We start from the raw sequence: 17,053 nt of genomic DNA, 5'->3' as shown, positions 1-17,053 counted from the left end.
TCTGACAGGCTTGGTGCTTGCGAAGGGTTTGTTGGCCTCTTGTTTTTTACATTGGGAGGTAAGAATTTAGATTTATTAGTCCCAGCTTAGCGATGAGCGGCACAGAGAATTTTAAATGAGTTGTTTTAAGCCATGTAGCTAATTGGGAGGAAAATGAACCAAGGATACTAGAAATGAATGAGCAAAGAAGAAAGCAAATGAACTTCTGACTTATTCCGCCCTTTGGTGTTTTCCTAACACAAGACTTATTTGTTTTTTATCTTGGTATTTCTCTGTGAAATGGGCAGAAAGAATGACATGAGCTAAGAGAGGAACGAATAAGCATGGGATTTATGAACACAGTGCTCTGATGATGATGACATTGGCTCTCTTGAAGCTACATATATACTTTTCCCCACAAAATCCATCTTAGAAGAGGGGTTGCAAATCCCTTGCAATGGAGGGTTATAGTTGGATGCCAGAGTGGTCAGTTTTTGACCTGGGTTTGGTGTGGGGCGTGTCCACTGAGCTTTAGCTTTCAGTGCATCTGATTCTGTGAAAGAAATAAGAACGGAGTAGTGGAAATGAACTATTGCCGTAGGTTGGCAAGTAAGTCTGGTGACGTTAGGGAGTAAACTGGGAGGAAGTTCCCCAGGCTCTGATCTCTGTAGGGTCATGGGTGGGAAGGCAGGTTTGATCTCTGCCCTTGTTGTGAGGGGATTGGGTGGAGCCCTTTGATTCCATCCCCACCTCAGCTAGCTCAGCATTTACAGCAAACAGTGCCTGCTGTTCAGGACACTTCATTATGCCTTTGGAGTCCTTGAGGATCTTGAGGATCAGAGGGTCTCTAAGTTTTTCTGCCTTACAAAAAAGTGGAGGAGCTTTTCAGAGCATTCTGGAACAAGAGATGAGACTGGGGTCTGAGAATGGAGTAGAAAGATGCTCAAGGAAGGACTCCCCTTCCTTGTTTCCACAGCTGGGCCACAAACCCAGATCTCTTTTGCCTTTGACTGTACAACCTGCTGCCTGGGAGTTCCTGGGAGGGACAGGTTTTAGAGTGTCCTTGATGGACACATAGTAAAGCCCTGGGATCCAGGAGGTAACAAGAGGGCACTTCCCAGTCCCTGAAAGCGAACACCTTAGTTTTGCCAGGTAATTTTGGGGAGGCACCAAACCTGAAGGTTCAGGATCTAAAGTATTTTTTCTCCCTCTTAGGAAATGTGGCCTAGCATTTGGTGGTCATGTTCAAATCCTGGCCCAGCCACTTACTAGATTTCTAACCTTGGGCAATTTGCTTAGCTCGCAGATGCTCATTTGACCTAAAAAATGGGCCCAAGCTGACACTCCGAGCACCCTTCTTGGCATTTGTGATTATTAAATTCCGTAATGCAGGTACTCAGCCCAGAGCCTGGCCTGGTATTTATAGTCAGCCTGGAGAAAATGAACTCATGAATTGTAGTCTACAAACGGTGAGCTCCTTCAGGTCCACCCACCAGATGCTGGACGAAGGAGTCAGCCTGTCTCTAGCAAGGCAGGGAGGCTGAGAGCCTTTGCAGAAAGAAGGTCATTGGCACGTCAGAAGTGCCATCCAGTAAACCCTGGCTTCAGTGACTGTGGAAATTGTTAATCAGACATATGGCCCTTGCCAATTTTAGGGTAAGGCACAGCTGTGAGCAAACAGCTCACCTCTTTCTCTTTCCCTAGCAGCACATGAGTGGACAGAGGTCACCTAGGTCACCACATGTGTCCCCTCCACCATTCTTTCCTTATTTCTTCTTCTTTTTACTTCTTTTTTTTTTTCTCCAGGACAGTGTCTCACTTCGTCATCCAGGCTGGAGTGCAGTGGCATGATCATAGCTCACTGCAGCCTTGAACTGCTGGGCTCAAGGGATCCTCCTGTCTCAGCCTCCTGAGTAGCTGGGACTACAGGCCTGCACCACCATGCCTGGCTAATTTTTAAATTTTTTGGTAAAGACCTGGGGTGTGGTGGGGCAGTGGTCTTGTTATGTTGCCAAGGCTGGTCTTGAACTCCTGGCTTTCAAAGATCCTCGTGCCTTGGCCACCCAAAGTGCTGGGATTATAGGTGTGAGCTGTTGTGCCCAGAGTCTTCTCTTATTTCTTCTAAATGCTTGGCTTTTAGAACAGTCTAGGAAAATAAGAATTGGCCAGATGACTCAGTTAATAAAGATGTACATTTTTCTGAGTACCCGTTGGTTGCTGCGTGGAAAAAGAAGTCATTTCCTCAGATTGCTAGTAATTTAATTGGATGGAAATCAGTTGATTTGTGAGTGATGATTTATCTCCGCTCCCTCTGCAATTAGTCTCTTAACTTTTAGCCCTACCCCCACCCACCCCCCCCGCCGCCCCGCATATGAGAAACAAGGTGATCCAGATGGAGAGAGCACCAGGTGTTAAATTGAGTAGCTCATCTACGTTCCAAGGAGCTCATGGTGCAATTCAGACTGTCAAGTGCAAACTGAGTTAAGAGAGACACCAGCATGGGGCATCATCAGGAAAGAGTTCATGACATAATTTTAACAATGGAAAGTTATAAATCTTCAGTTAGAATCCAAATACTCCCGAGGCCCAGAACCCAGGAGAGGAGAATTCAGAGGCAGGCCCTTCTACTGAGTCAGCAAGAAAAGTGCCATATCAGCGCTCCTCAAATCTGCACATGCTTAGGAATCACCTGGAGTTCTGGTTAAAGTGCAGACTTGGATTCAGTAGATGTGAGGCAGAGCTGGCATTCGGCCTTTCTAACAATCTCCCAGGTGATGCTGATGCTGCTGGCCTGAGTCCACACTTTGTGTAGCAAAGTTTTATGTAATATTTAGGTTAGATAGTAATGTATAGATGCAGGTAATGTGACTAAAGGTGCTCATTACAAGAGAGAAGAAACTTGGTAGATGGAAGGAATATGCCCATCCAGACATCGTCAGGGTGGTGTGTGATATTGGATGTCTGTATTCTAACCGCCCCCCCCAGATCTGCTGCTGCCTGGCTGTATGACTTCGGACAAGTCATTAACAGGTAATGTGAATGAAGGTGTTAGTTACAAGAGAGAAGGAACTGTTGGTAGATGGGAGGAATATGCCCATTCAGACATTGCCAGGGTGGTGTGTGGCATTGCATGTCTGCATTCTAACCCCAAATCTGCCACTGCCTGGCTGTATGGCCTCGGACAAATCATTAACCCTATCAGAGCCTCATTGCACACCTGCACGTTGGGGCCAGCAATTAATACCCACCTTCTAAAGTGTGTGCCTGTTTAGGAATAAAAGAGCAAATCCACGTAAATTCTTAGAACAGCTCCTGGCACACCTCAAGTAGCCAACAATAAGAGTCTTTCCATTCTCTCACTTGGGAGTTCCTCTTCTCACTTGGACTTGACCAGTGAGACCTTCTGTGCCTGGGCCCTGTGTCTTGTGTCCCCTGGAGGCCCTGCAGGGGCCTGGGAAGCTGACCTCTGCTCTCCTGATAATGACGGTACTTCCTGATCTTCCTGGGAGTTCTGGCCACCACCAGTGGGGCATCAGCACGGGACACAGTTAGGACCCGTTCGCTTTCTCTGTGGCCAGGGATTGCTTCAGGAACTGACCAGCGGAAGCCAAGGAAGGGCTGTGAATGAATGCGTGAGGACTTATGGGGAGAAAAAGAAAATTTTATGTGGAGAGGAAAAAAAAAAAGTCATCAGGCAGATGCCTGAATTAAAAATGGTAAAATGCTTTTGGGCTCAACCTTGTAGTTTCGGGTTCAGAAAGCTGGTGAAATGAGATGTAAAATGCCTCAAAGTTTGGACGCATCCAGTCCATGTTAGCTTTTTTCTCTGGCTCTGCAGAGAACATTCCACTGAGTTTGCTCCAGTCCAGACAATGATTCTCACTCTCTAGGTCTTACCTGGGTGTACCCCACACCCCCAGGGCAGCATCCATGTCGTCAGCACCTTGCTGTGCGGAGAGTCGGTGGCTGGGAGGAGGGGCTACTCTGGACCCACTTCAGTGCCTCCTGTAGTTTTGCAGCTGCAGAAAAGTCCCATTTCTCCCCGACTGCTCACGGCTGAAGCAGCCCTGCCTTGCCCAACTTGGTCGAGCTGTGTTAATGTATTTAGCTCACTGGCTTCTCACTGAGGTGGACTCAGGCACAGTGGCATGTGTGTTGAGAAAACCAGATACCAGATTCCTGACTCCGGCACTGCTGAGTCCTGTTTCTTCGATGTCACCTCAGTGGCAGCGGGTGTGCAGCCCGTGCTGGGCTAGATGGCTTCCCTGGGAGTCTGAGGACTCTCTAGGGTCTGGTGACTTGAAAGTCAGCTGTAAGTGACACATCTGGGTAGGGAGGAGGCCTGGGGCACAGGAGGTCAAATCCTGCAATTTACGGTCCCTGGGAATGTTCTCGTCTAGTGATTCCTAAAAGCCAGTTCATGGCCTAGGTACATTTGGATCTTTTGAGGATCTTGTTTAAAAAGCGGGAGCTGAGTGTGGTGGGTGGTGTGTGCCTGTAGTCCCATCTACTAGGGAGGCTGGGGTGGGAGGATCCCTTGAGTCCAGGAGTTTGAGATCAGCCTGGGCAACATAGTGAGACACACATCCCCATCTTGAAAAATAAGCAACATTTGGGGCCCCACTTGGAGGTTCTGGTTTAGTTTGGGTGGTTGGAGTGGTGGGGGGTGGGGGGAACTTTAATCAATATTTTAAAAATGACTCGCAGGTGATCCCCATAGGCAGCAAGGTTTGGGGAAGCCATGCCAGAGTCCAGCCTTGCACTGGTGCTGAATGAAGAAGAGGTGGAAGTCTGTGATTCTGTCCCCAGAGCATGTCAGTGACAGACCTCGAGCCAAACCCAGACCTTGGAACTCAGAGGCTCGTTTTTTTGTTTTTTTTTTTTTTTGGCTTACACACACCTATTAGACCGGTCTCTGCAATTTTTGCCCACAAACCCCAGATTTATCCCAGAAATTCATCCTGGCAGAACAGGGCTGTTATAGACACCAGCGGTTCTATTCTACCTGAGGGCTATTTCACTTTCCCAGGGGACATTTAGCAATGCTGGAGACATTTTTGGTCTTTATGACTTGTAAAGGGGTAAGAGTTGCTACTGGCATCTAGTGGGTAGAAGCCAGGGATACTGCATGGGACAGCACCCCCCACACGCCCTAGCAGAGAGCTACCCTCCACGTGATGTCAGCAATTCAGAGGCTAAGCAACCCAGTTCTAGACGAACGCTTCTCAGACAACTGCACTTGCTGGGTCCTGATTTAGTAGGTCTGGTGTGTGGCCTGAGAGTCCGTATTTCTGAAAAGCTCCTGGGTGATGTTGATGCTGCCTGTCTGGGGACCACACTTTGCATAGCAAGTATTTTCAGAGCAATTGATTTCAGAGTGATTCGGGAGTAGGTTGGAGTCACAGCTGTACCATTAACTAGCTGTTTGATCTTGGACAAGTTACTTTAACCTCTATCACCTTAAGTTTATTCATCTGTAAAATGGAGATCATATCACTTAGGGCCAAATTAGATAATATATGTAAAGAGCTTAACACAGGTTATTGGCCTTGGCAAGCATTCAGCAACTGTAGCTGTTCCTTTCACTCCCTTATTATTTGCTTAGCAGTTCAGCTTTAATTGTCCATTGTTTCATTATTTACCTATTTTGTGTCTCATGCTTTGCTATAAAAAAAAAGATGAGGTGGGAGGTGATTGAAAGCATTATCTCTGTGACGGTGAGTTATAAAGATTACTAGCGTTGTTTTTACTCCTAAGTCACCCCACCTTCTGTCATGGGGTGGGAAGTGAGGCTGGAATAGGGCTTAAAATCAACTCCAAGAGAAACATTTTGAGAACTGGGGGCATCATCAAGTCATTCTTCAAATTCTGGAAACACGGTAGTTATTCTCCACTCACTTGACAAAAGTGACTGTGGAAGGAATGTCCCAAAAATCAGGTGTCTGATTTGTGTGTTTCCATTCATCGTGGTTTTAGGGATCATGGAGAAGCATGACAAGCGAACACAGCTATCCAATTTCATCAGCATCCTGAAATACATAAGTCACCTATTGCAGGAGTATTTCAGAGCAAGTTTTGAGCATGGGATTGAGCTTTGTTCAAAGTCCAACATTGCCACATATTAGCCGTGTGACCTGGGGGTTATATGACATCACAAATTCTCAGTTTCCTCATATCTAAAATGGGAGAAAAATCGTATCTGCTTCTAGAGTTGAAGTGAGGCGGAGGTGAGATGATGCATGTAAATTACTTGATGACTTGACCAGGATGGACGGTCCTGCACATTAGAAAGGCTGTTTTCAAATATTGGAGTGGGAGAATCACTTGGAAACTTATTCAGAGGTCCCCCTCAGAGAGTCGATTCATTAGGGCCAGGATGAGGCTTGGAATCAAACAGGCACCCTCAGGGATTCTAGCTGTGCTGTGCCACTTTGAGAAACCTAGTCCAGGTGCTAAATTTACAGTGATCACCTTTGGGATTCTGGTGTCCGACCAAGATGGAAGCTTTGCAGGAAATGTTCCCCAGGCGGGAGGGCTAAGAGGACGCAGTAACTCTTGAGAGTTGCTCCAACAGACCTTTTATTTTGGCAAGGGCTTGTGCTTTCTTTGCCAAGCCATCATTCGTTACTTGGCTAGAGGAGGGACCACGGGGAGGGGAGGAGGACATATACAGCTGGCTGTCAGAACAGTCGACCTCTCAGTGGGATAACCTCAGAGCCAGGCATAAGGAATCTGGAAACAGGGAGGGGAGGTGATGGAAGGTGGGAGCAGAGGCAGGTGCTGGAGACATTGCTGCAGACTTCCTGGAAGGGGCTGCCAAGCCGGGAAGATTCAGAGGGAAAGAGTGCAGCTGGAGAGAGAGCCCCTGCTGGCTCCAGGTGCTGGCCCCAGAAGGCATCTTTGGAGAGAAGGGTCTGAGCTGTGACGGTTCGGTGCAGGGACAGGTGGGGTAAACTCAGGTGTGCCGGGCTCCCTCTGCATGTTGCAGAGCTCCCAGGGAGGGCAAGGAAGTGAAGTACGAGCAGATGGTCTCCGTCACTGCCAACCTAAATCAATGACTGGAGAGGGCGAATGCTGCCAATTAGCAGGATATCCAGAGCCCCTTCTCCCAGCCCAGCAGCCCCACCTGGGAGCCAGGCAGCATGCTTTGCCTCCTGCTGAGACAGATCCTGCTTTTGCTGCTTCCTTGAGAGAAGTTTTAGCACATGAAAATGGCTAAGGGCAAAGGCTTTGGCACCACTGCCTGCTTTCAGATTGCCGCTTTTGCGAGCCATTGTCATCATGACCCTGTTTCTTCCCTTCTCTGGGCCTTGGTTTCCCCATTTGTAAAATGGCAATGATGGCAATAGTACTTATCGGTTAATGCCACCACAATGCTGCCCAGCAAACTACCTCCGTAGCACACAGTAGTAAGTGTTTGTTGTTCACACATCTAGGCTGGCCAGGTCAGAGGACTTTGCTGGTCTTGGCTGGCCTCATGTGTCTGGATGGTTTTGGCTGAGGGGAATGACTGAGATGATTTGTCTCAGCTTCATTTGTCTCTCTCATCCTCCTCTAGAGGTGTAGCCCAGGCAAATTCTCATGGATCTGGCAAAGGTACAAGAGCCAGTGAGCCACTCATGTAACTGCTTTTAAGTTCTTTTCTCACCCCCTCCCCAGCATGTTTGCTGCCATCCCATTGGCCACAGCAAGTCACATGGCCAAGCCCAGCATCAAGGCTCCTGGCAGACTGCCCTGCCCAGGATGGCACTGCAGAGTCACAGCGCCAAGGGAATGCACCAGGAGGTATATGGAATTGGGGTGTTTTTTGCAATCTACCATGAGTACTAACCTCACAGTTTCATGTGCAAGCAAACCCTCACCCACTTACCAGGCTTAGGACAGAGGATCCTCACTGGTCTCCTTGCCCTTGAGCCACACCCAGATTAGGAATTCTTTTCTTCTCTAACTTCTTGTAGTTCCCTCCATATACTGTTCTATTTCCCCTGTCCATGACACCTTTGTACTGCTGTTCCTTCTGCCTGTAATGCCTGCCCCTTGGCTTACCCGTCTAATCAACTCAGCTCTGGGGTCAGACTGGGTTTGAAGCTGGTTCATGTCATTTATTTAAAGCTTCATGACCCTGGCAAGTTTCTCACCCTCTCTGGGCTTCAGTTGCTTCCTCTGTAAAGTTAAGTATCGTAACCTTCTTCCTTCTCTGCCAGGGTTGTCGTGTGGATTAAATAAGAGTTGTAAAGCACATATCTGTGACTACAAAAAACAAAAAGGAAACGCTCAATAGAGGTTTGCTTTTGTAAAGCAGAATTTACATTTGCTTTGTTGCTGTTGAAGCAAGGGTGTGCATCACATCCCATAACTGGGAAAAACAAAGCTAAATAAACCCTTTTAACCTTGAGATGTGCCAGAAATAACAGGGTCACTCTGTCTCACTCTGGTCCCCCGAATAAAGGAAATCTTGACCGTTTTCCATAAGCCTGGATTATCCAACCATCAGCTTTATTCTTAACTTGGCAATGATGATATGATTGCTTCTGGTGGTTATGATCATTTATGAGAAATGTGGCAGTGGCAGAGGTAATTATCTCTTGTGATTATTTATGTGGTGTGACAGTCTTTCTAATAGCTGGCCCCCTTGAACCTCTTTACAAGTAAGATTTTTTCTTTCTTAAATGCTTTTATCTTCCTTCTATGTGTTGATGCTACTGTTACTCCTGCTGTTTCTACCACTACAACTACCACCACTGCCACACTACCGCCACCATCACTACCACCATCATCACCACCATCACTCCAGCACAACCGGAATGACTGTTATCCTTTACACCCTGCCAGGTCATCTTCCCTATGATGACTTGCTTAACCAGTTTCCCTCAAACAATTAGTAACATTTTTCCCACGCAAATCCATCTTGAATTCCCACATGTTATGGGAGGGATCCCATGGGAGGTAATTGAACCATGAAGACAGGTCTTTCCCATGCTGTTCTTGTGATAGTGAATAAGTCTCATGAGATCTGATGGTTCTGTAAGGGGGAGTTTCCCTGCCCAATCTCTCTCTTTGTCTGCTGCCATCTATGTAAGATGTGACTTGCTCCTCTTTGCCTTCCACCATGATTGTGAGGTCTCCCCAGTCATGTGGAACTATAAGCTCATAAAATCTCTTTCTTTTGTAAATTGCCCAGTCTCAAGTATGTCTTTATCAGCAGTGTGAAAAGGGACTAAGACAGCCTTCTATTATTTTGTATCTTGTACCTGTTTCTGTTTTAACACAGCATATTTGAAGTACAGTTTTTTTTTTTTGTTTGTTTGTTTATGAGTCTGCTGTTTTCCCCTATATAAGGGGGCAGAAAACATGTCTCTATACCTTAGCATCTAAGAGAAGGATCTGGCATATAATAGATGCTCAATTTATACCTGTTGAACATTGACAGAGGAATTTCATCTTACTCTCATGATATTCTTGTTCTAAAACCAAAAATTGCAATAAAAGGCTCCCATCCCCACAACCATGGTTGCAGAGGTGTAGAATAGAGTAGAACTCATGAATGACATGAGACATTGGAATTCATGGACAGGCACATGCTAGCAAACCTGAGATCCAGTGGGGCCTCTAATTTAGATATTTATAAATGGACTTTCCACATTGCCTGTGTTATTTAAGGTAACATGAACTTCTGTTTCATAAGCCCCAAAATCTTGGTAAATGAACACAAGAAAAACTTATTTCCCACTGATGTGAATAGCCTAGAGTAGGTGTTCTTGGTTGGGTAGCTCTCCTCCATTTGGTGTTTCAGGGCCCTAGGCTCCTTCCATGTTGAGAATCTTCCATCTTTAACATAGGCTTTCAAGGCCACCGTGAAGGTCATCTACTTTTTTGGCATCTAGCTGTAGGGGATAAGGACATTGAGCTTACTGAATCAGGCCCAGAGGAGGTCCCCATCACTTCTGCTCCCATTCCACTGGCCAGAACTTGGTCTTGGGGAGGCTGACAAATCTAGTCAGCCATGTGTTCATTTTCTGTTTAGTAAGACCTCATACAACAGTGTTTATGCAGGAGATGTGCCAATTTTTTTTTACACCTCTATCTGGTTTTCTACTGCTAAACCAATCTTAACCAAACCCCACTTCCATTTCATGCAGTGTTGGTTCTAGACTACAGCCATGTGACTAAATAGGGGCCCTTGAACCAGAAATGGAGGAAGGGTTAGAGTCTATGAGCTGCTGTTTGCAATTTATGCATGATGAAGATAAGAATGTTACTTTGTGCTGTTCTTAGAACCCAGTTCATTTTTAGACTGAATGTTTATATGACTGGGAGCTGTAGGAAACACCGTGCCCACCTTGCTTAGTTTAAAGCCTTTGAGATCAATGGTAGCTGAATGTGCTTCCAGGAGCAGAATTTAATCTGCAAGGAGTGGGTGACTGCAGCAAAACTTTGCTCCTCTCTCCTCTTTGTGGAAATACTGTTTGTACAGAATGTCTTCCATAATCAATACAAGGGAGACATTAATGAAGAGAATGTCTTGTTTGGCAGACAAAGCCTTCTCTTTGTTGGATTGAGATACTCAGTTTATTTCCTGGGAGTGTATTTATGAGAAGTTGGTTAGTGATTCTTGTAAGTGTATGTGAGTTTCTTGATTTTTTTTTTAAGAGAGGAGTCAACAACCCATTGTATTACTGTAAAATGTTTGATAGCTTGTAATTTGAGCAATGTACTCATGACACCCTAGTCTTATAGATTTGGGAAATGTATACATACTTTAAAATGAGTAGGTTGGAGGGGGAACTTTAAATAAGTATATTTTACTTTAAAAAAGACCCAAAACCTTTTGTTTGAAATTACCATAAATCAAAGCATTATGGGAGATAAATTTTCTAGACTTTGTGTGTGGAATTTCATTGAGAAAGATAAGGTGGACAAAATGCTGGAGAAGTTTGGGACCACCCCTAGGTTGAATCAGTCTCCACTTTCGGGGAGTTTATAGCCTAAGTTCCCTTCCCTTTTTCAAAAGGAATTTTCATCTGTCTTGTTTAATAATAGAATCTCTTCTTCCTCCTCCCAGCCTTGTCCTCACCTCCCTTCAGGCAAGCAGGGACTTCCTTCTCTGCATCGCTCAGGAAAGCATATTTCCCACTTGCGAGGCTGGCCAGCAAAACCTCTTTGCACGTTGGAGAAGAGGATGCCAGTTTCTGCCTTTCTGCTTTCTGCTCGTAGAAGGCTTGTGTGGTATGTTATCATCGGGTCTTGCTGGCTTTCTTCTGGGTCTTCTTGCTTTCCTGAGTTTGAATCTGCATTATGTTACAGCAAATGCAGTTGACAGTCAGTGGTATAGTTGGAGTATGCACGGCCCATTTCGTATCTTTTTTTTGTTTGCTGAATGTTATGCCACCTCGTCTCGGTGATGAAATGGTTTGAACAAAATAATGCTTTGGAACTGAAATGTTCTGGTTGGTGAGTTTTCTGGTCAATGGAAGGGAATGACCTTGGGCAGAGTCTGTGACCACAAGTGAATTATCTATCCTTGCAGAGCCTCAATTTCTTCACTTGGAGACGAGGCACACTGTCGCTTTCCTTATTAGGGCTGCTGAGAGAATGTAGCTGAGGTTCTTTGGCTACTTAGCAAATGCAGGACCCAGTAATGGTAGCCATAGTCATCTCTGGGTATCCATGGGGGATAGGTTCCGGGACCCCTCTCGAATACCAAAATCGAAGGAAACTCAAGTCCTTGCTATGAAATGGTGTAGTATTTGTGTATAACCTACAACATATCCTCTTATATACTTTAAATCATCTCCAGATCACTTATAATATTAATAACTAATGCAATGTAAATGCTTTGTGAGTAGTTGTTCCACTGTATTGTTTTTTATTTGTACTTTTAAAATTGTTGTATTTTTTCCCCCTATATATTTTCAATCTGTGGTTGATTTAATCTGTATTTGCAGAATCAAGTTATAGAGGGCTGGCTGTACTATTAATAATTATTAAGATATACAAAATCACTATTAGTGAGAGATTTAAAAATATCCAGGGTAGAAAGAAAATGAAATAGACTATCAGAAGCAGTGATTTTCTGGTATTATTTTAATTTGTGGTGATCTACAGGATCCTTTGTGGAGGCAAATTCTTTCTAGTTAGTAGTGTCCGTGATATCATTTAAGGCTCCTGTTTTATAGATTCAGTTCCACAAATATTTGTTATCGGGTACCTGTGCTATGTCAGGTGCTGTGCTAGGAACTGTTCAGTTAGAAATATAGTACAGTTAAGAAAATAAGTCAGGTATTCTCCCTCCCAGACCTTAGAGTTGGGGTGATTCTGTGTCCCAGTTTTCCCTGGAGAGTCCTGTTTACTGCTCTTGTTCTAGCATAATTATTCACAGTGCCCCCTTTTATTTTAAGTGTCCTGGTTTGGGAAACCCGGGTCATCAATATAGGCTATTATTGAGGCAGAGGGAGTTTCTCCAGAAAAGGACTATGAAAGTTCTCTAAACAAGAAGGAGCATGATGATAAGTATTTTGTAGGGAACTGAATTCAGGCTAGATGGTTAGTTGTAGGACCAGTGAAGAGGTGGGAGAGGGGAAAACATTTTGGAGATAGAGTAAACCAAATACTACCAACGTGATGGACAGAACCCAACTGGAGGTGCCATCTTGAATTCCAGAGTGTGAAGAGCAGTCTCAGGTGCATAGCCTTTTTTGTCTGGGTTTCACCAAGCAGCATGTCTCAGATGTCTTCTTGGAGACCCCGTTAGGCTTTAACAATTGCCTTAAAAATTCCCCAGCAAAAGCATTTTGGGAGTAGGGAGCAACTCCAGGTTGCACACAAGATGCTGAGCTAGGTCATTGGTTTATATGGCCATTTCCCTCCTGAGTCTAGGTATGCAGGTCTTGAGGGGTGGAGCTCAAGGCTACTTTTGCATTTCTGCCAGTGCTTCCAAATGTCCTGACTCCGGGCGGGGCGTGGGGGTGGGCGGTGGTAGAGGGAGGGACAAGTGGGCCAGGGTAGTACCCTTCCTTGACTTAGTGTTTGAAATTTGAAACACAGAAACTTAGTCTTTCTGTGCCATGTCTCACATACACAGAGGGAATACTGGTTGCAATAACTTTGGAGAGAGTTAAAAGGTGATATTTTATATATTCGGGGATTATTGTTAAATTCGAAAGCAAGAGGAATGCAGTTCAGACTTCACAGATTTGGGAGGTAAATCTCCCCCACCCCCAGTGTTTGCATTTGGTTTGAGTGTCTTAATTACCTTTCCAGAACGTTTGTGAAATTAAGGTGGAAAAATTAATTCTGGCTTAGGTACTAATATATAACCCCTGTGTGTTTATTATGAAGCCTTCACCTTTAAGATTCTCGTTTGCAATCCTGGGCAACACAACCAATTTTCTGTGTCATTAACTTTTTCCTGTAACACCAAAGGGCAGGAGGATGCTGGTCTCCACCTTTTCTTTCTCCAAGGCAGGTTGAACGACCATCTGTGCCATGAGATGGATGAGGCCGGGTGATCCTCTTGATTTGGTATTTGTGTCTTCACACAAGAATCTTTGCTGATTCCAATGCTCGATTCACTGAAATGCTCCCTGCTGTTCTCTGAATCGATGATGGATTAGTTGAGGTCTTTGTATTCATTATTGGCAAGGTTTTGAGACAGTCCGTTAAGTGCAGGAAGAATTCTGGCAGTGGCGTCCGAAGGCCAAGGCTCGGCAACCTGGAATAAGTCACCGTCCGAGTCTGTTTGTGTTGCTGTAAAGGAATACCCGAGGCTGAGTCATTTTTAAAGAAGAGAGGATTAGAGCTGGGCAAGTGCTGTGGGCTTAGCAGGGGCTGCAGGGCAGTGGGAGTGCAGACTTAAAAAATGCAGACCCCCGGGGTACTACTCATTTCTCTAGCTCTGATCCACTATGGTATACCAGGGGTCTAATCAGGCCTGTGCCTGCCTCCCTCTTGAGTAGCCCAGAGAATTCATCTAAACAGCCTTCATACGGCAGCTGCCTATTCCAGGTGGCCACATGGGAGTTCCAGATCAGTGTTGTCTCCTGGGACGCTGACACAGCAGCCAAGTTTATTGGTGTTGGGGCAGCCACAGTTGGTGTGGGTGGTTCAGGGGCTGGCATTGGAATGGTGTTTGGCAGCCTGATCATTGGCTATGCCAGAAACCTGTCTCTCAAGCAGCAGCTCTTCTTCTGTGCCATTCTGGGCTTTGCCCTGTCTGAGGTCATGGGACTCTTCTGTTTGATGGTTTCCTTCCTCATCCTCTTGGCCATGTGAGGCTCTGTGGGGGTCACCTGCCTATCCCTGCTGCTGCGACTCCACACCATTCCTGGTGCTGGGAACATTTTACAACATTTCTCTAAAAGCTTTACAACATTTCTCTAAAAAAAAGAAAAAAAAAAAATAGAGCTTTACTTGGCTCACGGTTGTGCAGGCTGTACACGAAGCATGACATCAGTGTCTGCTCTTGGTGAGGGCTTCAGGAAGCTTCTACTCAGGATTGAAGGCAAAGAAAAACTGGCTTATTACATGGTGAGGTAGGGAGCAAGAGAGAGAGGGGAGGGAGGTGCCAGGCTCTTCTCAACAATCAGCTCTTGTGGGAAGTAACAGATCAACAACTCTCTCATTACCCCAGGATGGCAAGAGCTGCCCCCATGACACACTAGACCCCGTGTCCAACATTGGTGATCACATTTTTTTTTTTTTTTTTTTGAGACAGAATCTCGCTCTGTCGCCCAGGCTGGAGTGCAGTGTTGCGATCTCCACTCACTGCAAGCTCCGCCTCCCAGGTTCACACCATTCTCCTGCCTCAGCCTCCCGTGTAGCTGGGACTACAGGCACCCGTCACCATGCCCAGCTAATTTTTGTATTTTTAGTAGAGTCGCGGTTTCACCATGTTAGCTAGGATGATCTCGATCTCCTGACCTCGTGACCCACCTGTCTTGGCCTCCAAAAGTGCTGGAATTGGTGATCACATTTTAACATGAGATTTGGAGGGGACAAATATCTGAACTATATCAATGAGTTACTTTGTGCCTCAGTTTCCTCAGCGGTAAACTGGAGTAAAGAAGAATATGAAGAACCAACCTGTTAGGGTTGTTCTGAGGATGAATGAGATGGCCATTGTGAAAGGACTCTGGGCCGTCTTAATGTGATGTCGTATTATTGAACGAACCATCTAAATTCATGGCCGAATCTAGCCCATCTCCCGCTTTTGAATAGCCTGCAAGCTAAGACTCGTTTTTATATTTTAAAATGGTTGGGGGAAAAAAATCAAAAGAAGAACAATATTTCTTGACACATGAAAAGTCTATGAAATTCAAATTTCAATGTCCTTAAATAAAGTTTTGCTGGAACTCAGCCATGTTCCCTTGTTAGTGTACTTTCTGTGCCACTTTTGTGCGATAACGGCAGAGTTGAATAGTTGCTCCCGAGACTGAATGGGCCTGTGAAGCTGAAGGCACTTATCTGGCCCCTTACAGGAAAAAATGTGCCAGCCCCTGATGTAGAACAGTGGTTATTGTAGTGGTTATTGTTCATCTTGTAGCAAGATGAACTGGGTTCTACACAGAGCTCTTTCCCTCTGATGGTGTCAAAGCTTGGGGAATGCTGAAGCTCTCAAATTTCTGAGGAAGAAATCAAAGCTAGTTTGTTTTTTTGTTAATCCATTCATTCATTCATCATTGTTTCACCAAATATCCTTTGAGTTCCTGCTGTGTGCCAGGCACTGTTGGGGTGGTGAGGAAAATGCAGTGACACAGGAGAAAATGCCTGCCCTCCTGGAGCTTACAGTCTAGTGGGAAGAGTAAGATAATACACAAGTAAAATCTCCCGACCCATCTGAGGGTGATGGATGCTATGGCAGGGCAGGGGGAGAGAGTGGGGACTGTTAGGAAAGGCCGTTATTGAGAAGGCCATAGGTGATGTGAAGGAGATGGAGTGTGAGCCCTGAACCTACATGATGGGGCTGGGGCAGAGGGGAGACTGCTTAGGCAGAGGGAAAAGCAAGTTCAAAAGCCTTGAGGTGCAAGCATTGGAGACGGTCAAAGGAGAGCAGTGTGCACAGAGCATTTTTGTGTGTTTTTAAATTTCAGCATTGGCTACAGAGCTGTGGTAATCTGATATATGGTCCCGTTTAAAAAAAATTATTTTATCTTCAGAACAATAGGAAACATGAAGGGAGACCACGTAGTGCAGTGGATAAGAGAAGGAGTTTCAGGCAGATAAGAGGTGAAGCTCAACCTTGGCAGTATTGACATTTAGGGCTGAACGAAATCTTTGTTGCAGGATGCTGTCCTGTGCAATGGAGGCAGTTTAATAGCATTCCTGTCCTTTACTTACTAGATACTTGTGATAACCAAAAATTTCTCCAAACAATGTCATGTGTCCCCTATGGGAAAAATTGGGGCAAATGTTAGTTGGGAGAGTAGAGACCCTGACTCTTGTTTCTCTCCTGTTCACCTTTTCTTCAGCAGAGAGCATGGTGTCTGTTCATATCCTGGTGAGAAGTATATGATTTATGTGATTGACTGAGATCCTTGTGTTAAAATACAAGCTACTAAAATGGTTATCTTTGCAATTTTTTCATTGCATTTTTTTCTCTTACTAGTCGTCGTCCCTTGTGTGTGACTGCCTTTGACAATTTCCAAATTGACCTGTGAAGCAATGAGGTGGACATCATTTCTTCCATCCACTTTCAGGCATGGTTGGAAGTGGAGGGCCTGAGGCTTAGAAAACATGCCTGAGTCCCCTGAGTCCATGCTTTTGGCCCATCTGAACTCCAGGAGGGGAGATATACAGATAAAAGAGTGAGGTGCTTTCATTCTGTTCCTCTGAGCCTCCCTGGTAACATGCCATCCATTGAAAATTGGCCTCTTTGCCTGGGGGAGCCCCTAGGATGAGTTGATACATAAGTCACCACTAGCCATGCTGAATGAAAGGATGCCTTGCTCTAAAGAAGAACGGAAGCTCAGGGCACCAAGTGGAAGGGGCGCATTAGGAGAGCCTAGCAGAAATGTGTTTTTGAATTTGTGTTCCCTGTTGGGCTCATTTGGATTGATTTCCTCCACTCTACCTTCTG

The 17,053-nt window shown here is 45.3% G+C and overlaps 1 protein-coding gene and 1 pseudogene across 2 annotated transcripts in view; both read left to right on the top strand.

The window, feature by feature from the left end:
* Window positions 1-17,053, top strand: part of CHST11 (carbohydrate sulfotransferase 11) — a 316,832-nt gene that overhangs the window by 47,028 nt on the left and 252,751 nt on the right. The gene's annotated exons all lie outside the window — the stretch shown is intronic.
* LOC104657478 lies at window positions 13,838-14,630 on the top strand (annotated as a pseudogene).

This window comes from Rhinopithecus roxellana, chromosome 10, assembly GCF_007565055.1.
Source record: "Rhinopithecus roxellana isolate Shanxi Qingling chromosome 10, ASM756505v1, whole genome shotgun sequence".
Taxonomy (NCBI): Eukaryota; Metazoa; Chordata; class Mammalia; order Primates; family Cercopithecidae; genus Rhinopithecus; species Rhinopithecus roxellana.
This window is presented reverse-complemented; position numbering and strand designations above follow the sequence as displayed.